At 41.6% G+C, this 9723-nt stretch overlaps 1 pseudogene; it reads right to left on the bottom strand.

The window, feature by feature from the left end:
• Positions 1 to 7132: 7132 nt before the first annotated feature.
• LOC147035080 (signal recognition particle RNA) lies at positions 7133 to 7273 on the bottom strand (annotated as a pseudogene).
• Positions 7274 to 9723: the final 2450 nt, after the last annotated feature.

Here is a 9723-nt window from a genome sequence, read left to right as displayed (position 1 = left end):
CCTGCAATCTATGAGCTTTTTAACAAGCATTTGGGAGTTGATGGAAAGCTGCACACCACTGCTGTTGGAATTTTCAACTCGTCCGCTTCACAAGGGTGGAAGCTTAAAATAAATGAAAGTGCCATACGGTGGAATGGGGGTGCAATCGTGGTATGTGCCATTAATATTTTTTCAAATGAAATCGACATATACATATATTCGTTTAATTATATAAATTAGAGCATAAAAATTTGTGATGGTGAACATAAAACATGGATTTATGGAAAACTAGCAGAGTAGCCACCCTTTGGGTGGGTGGGGTTTGCCAATTACATTCTTAAAAGTATAGTCTGTGCTGGACATTTCAAGAAGACTCGATATTTGTTTGTGTTGGGTGTCTAATGACGTCTAACGGGGATAGGGGATCGAAGGGGTGCGATGTTTGAAATGGTCTAAGGGGTATAAAGGGTCGCAAAAGGTCTAAAGGGTCTATGCCTCTGGTATGGGTCTAAAGGTCTAAAAGGTAAAAAGGGTTGAAATAGTCATCTAAAACCACATATCCAATAGTAGTTTGGGCCTAAAGGATCTTGAAGGGTCTAAAGAGGTCAAAATGATGTGGAGTGGTATGAACCACCCGCCCTGGATGATGTGGCATGGCACAAACCAACCGCCCTAGATGACGGGGCATGGAACAAACCACCCACTCTGGATGACATGGCATGGCAGGAACCACCCACTCTGGTTGACGTAGCGTGGGACGAACCACCTGCTCTGGATGACGTGGCACGGCATGAACCACCCGCTCTGGATGTCATGGCGTGGCAAGAACCACCTGCTCTGGATGACGTGGCATGGCACAAACCAACCACCCTGGATGACGGGGCATGGAACAAACCACCTATTCTGGATGGCATGGCACGGCACGAACCACCCACTCTGGATGACGTGGCGTGGCACAAACCACCCACTCTGGATGATGTGGCGTGGCATGAACCACTCACTCTGGATGACGTGGTGCGGAAAAGCGGCTGCAGTGAATGAAGGGCACTCCACAAGTGGCATTAGCACTCAAGCAAGCATTCCAATTCAATTGTTGATAAACGGCTGGCCAGGTTGTGGCTGCATACCATATACGATCCCTTTAAGTTTAAAGCCTGCCTTGACCATGCCCACAGCAGTTAAATGAATTCAATGAATTTGTTGAAATAATGACTTTATAATTTATCCACAACAGAGTTGCTGTTCAACTTAGAACAACCGTGGAGACATCGCAAAATTTAATCGCTTGTGAAATAAACATTGCAGATGATCTCCATGTTTCCAGCTCGTCTGTGCTTGTGTCATGGGGTACATCGTTCACAGTCCGTGCAAACGTTATAACTTTATTTTAAAATGTCAGTTTTTCACCGGATTTGCTTCCATCCTTTGGAGAGCACCTCGTGAAACCTCCAAAAATTTAGACACGGAGCTGGCAGACGCTATGGATAAGCAGTCCCTTTGGGGGTCAGGGGACGAGGTCAAGCTGTGAATGCATTAACTCGTATACCTAGCTCAATGAGGCAGGTTTATTTTGGCACATTCATAAATCTTTTGTTCACTCAATATAATTCTCCAAACAAAAGAAAAAGATAATCTTAATGCTTTGGAAATTTCACATTTTCTTATGTATATATGTTGAAGGAGGGAACATAGCCTTGCTTGTTTTAAGTAAATAGATATATCGGCTTTAGTTATAACACTCACTATTTCTTAAAATTATCAAATTTCACTCTAGATTTCGACAGTTATTTAGTGCGGACGATATCCGATCCTTAAAACCGAAATAATATTTTGATGAAATACTTGAATTATTCCGTGAGAGTGTATCATGGGAAATTGCATCATTTAATGGATGAAATTGCTCCAATCTCCTAATTTGAAAATTATAGCACTTGCAAAAGTGATGCATACAGTGGTCCATAGCTATGATGAAAAGGCATTCGATAACATGAGTGAGGAAAGATTTTTATTAAAAACTTTATCGTGAAGAAATCGATGCACCCTCTTCCAAGTTAAGGCATGGTTGAGCAGGCAAAAAAACATGGTGGCTTCAGACCACAGTGAAGTAACCCAGGAGAATCCTTCAGACCTAAAAGAGCGAGGTGGTCGAGGATGCACCTGATAAAGGATATAATGAAATAAGGCCGTTAATTATCTTCAAAGGAGTTTTTTTTTTTAACCCAAACACCCAATTTTCACTCATGCACTTCCTTGGAATTCCCTTGGTATGCTGGTAAAATTTCAGACTGCTACGTTTTATGGTTTTAGAGTTTTGGAGGACACACTGACACGCACACACACGCACGCGCACACACACACACACACACACACACACACACACACACACACACACACACACACACACACACACACACACACACACACACACACATTTATTTGTATAGATAGATACTCGGCATTTTACCTGTCACTTTCCTGACACATTTAATGAAAAGCCAACATTTTGTACTTCACAAACATTCTTCTCTATTCACTCTATCATTTTCCAAAGGTCATCTTCCATCTGCTTGGAAGTCAGACAGCAACACCTTCATCAATCAGCCTTGCTGCTTCTCATATGTGGGACAAGCAAAAAGCACTTCCACGACTCTGCAAAGCTCAATGCTGGATGTTTTGGTTTGAACATCCACTTAAATTGAGTGAAATGAAACATTTTGAAAATTTTGAATTCGTCTTACTGAGATTTCAACATCACTGTAATGCATTTTGTTAAGTTGTTTGAACTTTCCTTATATAAGAAGATGATTTTTAATATCGGTTCACACCAGGTGGCACGATACAATACATATTTATGAAGAGAGAATTGAGGGCTTCCCCCTACCTTGAATTCCCTTCCCCAGATATGCTACCCAGACAGAAACCGTAATTGAGGTACCCTTCGGCAATATGCAAAATTTGGTTGGATTTGGTTTCGTTTTTTTTTTTTTTTTTTTTTTTAAAGTTTTGAAGCATGTATCGACAAATGTAATAATAAGCAACCTGGAACAACACTCGTAGAGCACATTGTCTTGCCTCGCACATTCATTCTGCACAAACATACCATCTTTAACTGAACACACTGCTATTGTAGGCCACTGCTATGAAATGATCCATATACCTGTATCATCCATGCATCCTATTTTGTCACATAGTTTCTTGGGATGGGTTATGAACAACATAAATTCAATTCTTCACTCACAACCGCTCATAGATCAGATACTAGAAGTTTCAGATTTTTCAGATAAAGATTGTCTCCTCACGTGTTCGGGTAGTGTTTGTCTCCGGATGTGTCTGGGCAGTGTTTGCTCCAGACTTGTCCAAGTGGTGTTTATAGTGCAACCGGTCAAAAATGTATTTCAGACATTATTTTGTTTTCATCCTCACTGTTATTTTGTGCAGAATCGTTTTTATGAGACAGTGTGGATCATAAATAACGCTCCACTGCACATCTGCCTCCCTTTTCCCACCTCATGCTTACCTCCTCTTAACCCCCTCCCCCTCCATCCTTTATCAAATTCTGGACATTTATAAGCATTACAGCTGAAATGTGATGACCACTAAAATCTCTTAATCTGAACCAAATTTCAAATTTAAACTGCGGAATTTACCTCAGCATCACTTCCGACTGCTAGAAAAAGTTAATTTGTCCAATTCGCACATTGTTTGATACTCTGGACGTCTCTGGATGGTGACCCAGCTAGCCGTTCCTTATCAACCTTTTTGTTTGAGTGCTTAATAGGATGGTTCCCTTAACCATCCCTCATGCTGCTTTTCCTTATCCTCCCCTCATGCTGCCTTACCTTTGCCTCACGCTGCTTACCTTCCCATCATACTTCTCTCTCTCCCCTCCCACCTCTCTTGTAGTATTCCCATCAGTGAAGCGATTGGTGGTACTTGCTAGCATTTCATATTACAGAGAAAAAAAGAACACAAACAACAATCACAGCCATGACAACAGCAGTAATAACAACAACTACGTATTATAAACTAGGAATAACAAGGCAATTAGAGGCAGGAGGAGGCTATGTCTGACATACCAACACGAGATTAAATAAATCCATCAAAATGACATAATTTCATTTGGGAATACGGGAAGAGGAGTGTGGGTGAGAAAAGTGGGGCAATTTCAGGGATTTCACAAGTGTTAAAAAGGGGTCTAGTTAGTTTAGGGGTCTTAGGGGGTTTCCAAAGGTCTAAAATGTCAAAAATGGTTTCAAAAGGTGTAAATCCTCTGATTAAAAAAGTGTGCCCTGCTTCAGCTTTAGTCCTGGGTATATTCTCGGGCATCTTGCTTCTATTTCCTCATCACGATCCTGTCCTATTTCCGATTTCTATTTTCTCCCCTCGCTTCAACAAATCGGAATAAAAAACAAAAAAAACCTCTACATTTCACCCCATGACGATTCTCATTTCTGTTGAATTTCCATCTGCTCCTGGTTCTTCCACTTGCACTCAAACTCCACTTTTCTCCAAAGTGAACCAACATGAAATATAAATGCTTTGTCTTAAAATAAAAAAATTAAGAATGCATTTCAACCATTGCATCTCTTTCACAAATGCTGCACATACTCTTCTTTTCCACCACTATTTATCTATTTTTCTTCAAAAGGATTGCAGTATTAGCTGATTCGTGTTTGTGTGTGCATGCATCCGCAACCATAATCTCGGACATGTATGGACCAATTTTATTCGTACATGGCACAAAGACAACACATGATGGTATACATAATGCACTTCATTTTTTTTCGACATCAGATCAAAGATAACCGACTGGCGGCCATTTTAGTTGCAAAAAAATAAAAATAAACCCAGTGTCGAACACGTCCTCAACCATTTCTCGTACTTGGCAGAAAGATAATGAATGATGGCTTACATATGCAGGACTTTTTTTTCGAGATCAGAATCAAGATGGCCGACTGATGGCAATTTTCTTACTTTAACGTGCCCCCAACCATTTATCCGACATGCATGGTCCAATTTTGTTCAAACTTAGCAAAAGTACAGTATACATTGGAATACACTTGCACCTTACTATATTTTTTGATCTGATCAAAGATAGCTGAATGGTAGACGGGCGGCCTTTTTAGTTGTGAAAAAAAAATACCCGATGTTGAACACGTCCTGAACCATTTCCGGACATGCATTTACCGATGTAGTTCAAACTTGGTACACAGATAATGAATCATGCCTTACATATGCACGTCATTTTTTATGACATCAGATCCAAGATGGCTGACTGGCGGCCACTTTTGTTGTAAAAAACTGAACGGTGAACACATCCTCAACCATTTCTCAAATAAGCATGTACCGATGTTGTTCAAACTTGGCACACAGATAAAGAATTGTGCGTTACATATACATCTCATTTTTTTTCCCCGAGATCAGATCGAAGACGGCCAACTGGTGGCCATTTTGTTCTTTAAATGTGTCCCCAACCATTTCTCAGACTTGCATAGTCCGATTTTGTTCAAACATGGCACAAGCACAGCACCTGATGGCATACACTTGCTCTTCACTTTATTTTTTGATTTGATCGAAGATGGCCGACTGGGAGACTGGCAGCCATTTTAGTTCTCCAAAAATATGGGCGATGAGCCTTTAACTCCATAGAGCAAAATTACTTAAACAATGGGGACTATGACAATTTAAGTCTTTTTTAAAAAAGTTATTTTTCTGAGCTGTTTTTCTGCTCTGCGCTTCATCCACAGACCTCCCCATTGCCTCCACTCCACTACCCACATCCCCGCTCATACAGCACAGCATTGCTCCATGAATTTAACAAGCAATCTAATCTCCCACCCCACGATCCTTATTTCAGTTTGTCAATGTTGGGAATACGGAATCAGGAAAAGCATCAATCCCTCACCTCACCCCCTAAATTCTTCACCCTCGCCTCATCCTCTAAAACCTTCCCCACACCCCACACACTCAAACCTTCCCCTGCACCTCTCGTACTCAAAACTTCCCCCACACCCCTCGCACTCAAACATTACCCCATCCACCTCACATTCAAACCTTCCCACACACCCTACACACCCAAAGCATCACTCACATCCCTTGCACTCAAACATTCCCCACACCCCATACACACAAACCGTCCCCAGCACCTTTCACACAAACACAAATCTTCCCCCATATGCTACACACTCAAATCTTTCCATGCACTCCACATTCTCAACCCCCCCCCCCCCACCCCACACACTTTAAGCTTCTCCCTCAACCCATAAACCCAAAGCCTCAGCTCTGTGACCGTTGTGACTCCATGGGTCTGACTCAATTTGTGAACTTTCCAACCTGGATTTCTCCAAAAGGCCAATCCTCCATTCAGGACATGGTGATGACTAACCTTGCCACAAATTTCTCCTGCTCTTCCTCTGATACAATTGGTTCATCTGATCATATGCTTGTGAAGTTCAACCTCTCTCTGACTATTCGCAGAGAGCTGCCTTAATGCCGGCGAGTCTGGCATTTCACTAAAGCAGATTGGCAGGGACTGCGAGCAGCTATCTCTCTTCGGGACTGATCTCTCATATTTACTGCCCCTTGATGTTAATTCAGCCTGAGAATTCTTCCACAGAAACCTGTTTTCTCTCTCTCATGTACAGATTCATCCCATCTCGTCTTCAATTATCCTACCCTTCTTCCTGCCCATGGTCCACTGATTCCTGTGGTGAAGCAGTTGTTCTGAAACAACTTGCCTTTTCTTCCTGGAAGGCAAATCCGACCAAATACAATTTCATTGCATTCCCAAAAGTCCTTAATAAGTGTATGTATGTCCACTCTCGGGGGAGGCAGAAAACAACACCTATCCAATCACGCCGAGATCGAGCACTCTTTTGCTGAGATTTACTTATGAGTTAAATCAGAATGTGTAAAAGGTTACATCAATCTTTATATATTTTAGTTTCTCTGGAACTACTATGATATTTCCTGATAATTACATCGTCTCAGGTACTTTATCTACTACAGTACATGTTGTTGTTCGTCTTTCGGCTGCTCCCGTTAGGGGTCGCCACAGCGGATGATCCGTTATGATCCACATACTGATTTGGCATAGGTTTTACGCTGGATGCCCTTCCTGACGCAACCCTGGTCGCCTCTTATGACACAGGGATAAGGATTGGGTTTCGCCATGATTCCGGGCTGCCCTGCACCCTCTCATAGCACGGCCCAGCGCAGAGCTCCCATCCTCAAGCGATCCTCCAACCCAAGCCTCCGAGTAGCCGGATTACAGGCGCACGCCACTACGCCCGGTCTTTAACTACTACAGTACATCGCAAATGGATATCACTTAAGCAAATACATATTTTACAGAGCATTTAACATAATTTGTCTTGTGGGCAAAATGCCGTTATTATCACACCAATTTCAGATGCTCCAAGAGGAAATTTTACTTCTTCAGTTGGGATGTTAAATTGTGGAGATCATGCTGATCACTTGACCGGAAGTGTGTCAAAATGGCCGACTTGGTCAACTTTTGGGAATATCCCATAAATTCCTTCAAAAATCTTCCTCTCCAGACGCACCAGTCAGAATGCTACCAAATTTGGGTTGCAACATTAGGCCAGGGTCCAGATAAGCTGCAGGTATTTTTTTTCCCCTAATTCACTAATTTTTTTTTTTTGATGTGATTTTGCACCCAAAAAAGGGGCCCAACATTGTTGGGGGCCCAACAAAGGAAAGTATAGATATTAAAGAGAAAGGAGAAATCGATTGACATTCCTCTCAAATCTGTTGACATTATGTTGTGTAATAATTAAGCACACAAACAAATAGAAGGCTGTTCCAAAGAGGTCTTTCATGCACTGCAAAAATGAATGTTTTAGATAAGGATCAAATTGGTGGAGAAAAGGTTTCATTTCATTTGATCATTCTGATCTCTCTCTTTCTTGCTGGAAAGCAAACATTTTTCTTGTCTCAATTTATTCATAAATTGAAGTTTAAAATGATCAGTTGTTGAGGGATTGTCCAGGTGTTCCTTGACTACAAAGCAATTGAAAAATACATCCATACGAATAAATGTGTGTGTGTGTGTGTGTGTGTGTGTGTGTGTGTCTCAGTGTGTGTCTCCTCCATAACTCCAAAACTATAAAACCAAGCAGCTTGAAACTTCGAATGCATACTAAGAAAACTCCAAGAAGTGCAAGAGTGAAAATTGAATGTTTTGGTTCATTAAAACACCCCTTTTGAAGATGGTTAACTGCCTTATTTAAATATATCCTTTATTGCATTGACGTGGAACAGGCTGCAACGATTTCTTAACAAAAGATGTTTTTTTTTTTCACTTTCCTCACTCATATTATCGAATGCCTGTTCATCAAAGCTACCAATTGCTGGGTACATTGCAATGCTCATAAACGCCCGAAGGCATCAGTGTTCATTGCTTTGTTTCATTTCCGCACATCCGATCACCATGAGTATCTCTTAAACTAAGGAGAATTACAAATTTTAAGCTCCAGCATTGAACTTGCAAGCAGTTCCGACTCCTAGTGCTGTGTTCATTTGTCCAATTCAGACATATTTGACATTTTTGGAATCTCTGGGAGGTATATATTTAATTATGGTTTGGTGATTACTAATTGCATGCCAAGAGAGCCGTTTATAAACTGTTTCGTTGTTGTGCTTGCTTAAGTGCTTAAGCCACTTGGCGAGCACTCTCCAAGCTACTTCGTCATTTGTCTCGGGGTGGGGGGGGGGAAGTAACTGTGCTTTCAATGTCACATCGTACGTTTCTGCCTTTGTTGGGTCCCATGGTACTGTGCGGTAGGTTCCTCGGGAGGTGTCTCGTCCACTGAAAATGTGCAATTTTATTTTTTACAGGACCTTGCTTTGTTTAACCTTTTTGTGCGATCTCCTTTTATAATCCTCCTCTCACTTCGAAATCAATACATAGAAAAAGCAATAAGGTCCATCTGACCAAGTGTTTCTGACCACTTGATTTCTTGACCACAAGTGTTTCTGACTTGGTCACTTGATCTGACCAAGTGACCAAGTGTTTGCATGTTTGTTTTAGCTGTGAAGGCATAGTGCATAAGTCGACATTTTGTGTTCTGCAGCTTGATACATTTTTGAATTGAATTTCGCTAATTACTCACTTAAAATCCTCTTTCAAAGAATGCTGTTTCAAGGTAAAACTTTGTGTTTGGCGTTTTTATTTACTTGATGCATGTGTACATTTGCTCGTGTGTGTATGCATATAAACTGTATTACCACAATGGCATTTGGCACCTGTGTGTGTGTGTGTGTGTGTGTGTGTGTGTGTGTGTGTGTGTGTGTGTGTGTGTGTGTGTGTGTGTGTGTGTGTGTGTGTGTTAATGGTTACTGGTCATTGGTTGTCATCTCCATATGCAGGTTTCAGAAAGTGGAACGGAGCCCTCCCAGGTCTGTATGAGTGTGTGTTTGTGTGTGTGTGTGTGTGTGTGTGTGTGTGTGTGTGTGTGTGCGTGTGTGGGTGTGTGCGCAAATTGCTGTTTGCTATCTCGACATGTGGGTGGTTTTCTGGAGGTGAAACATAGACTTCCCACATCTCAAAGCATCCGTGTGTGTGTGTGTTTGTGTGTGTGTGTGTGTGTGTGTGTGTGTGTGTGTGTGTGTGTGTGTGTGTGTGTGTGTATGTGTGTGTCGTTATTGGTATCCTCACATGTGGGTTTCAGAATGTGGAATGGAGTCCTCCCAAGATTGGCTCAAATTATCCACATTTATTTT

Source organism: Eptatretus burgeri, chromosome 1, assembly GCF_056783735.1.
Source record: "Eptatretus burgeri isolate ZD-2024b chromosome 1, Ebu_testis_v1, whole genome shotgun sequence".
NCBI classification, from domain to species: domain Eukaryota; kingdom Metazoa; phylum Chordata; class Myxini; order Myxiniformes; family Myxinidae; genus Eptatretus; species Eptatretus burgeri.
This window is presented reverse-complemented; position numbering and strand designations above follow the sequence as displayed.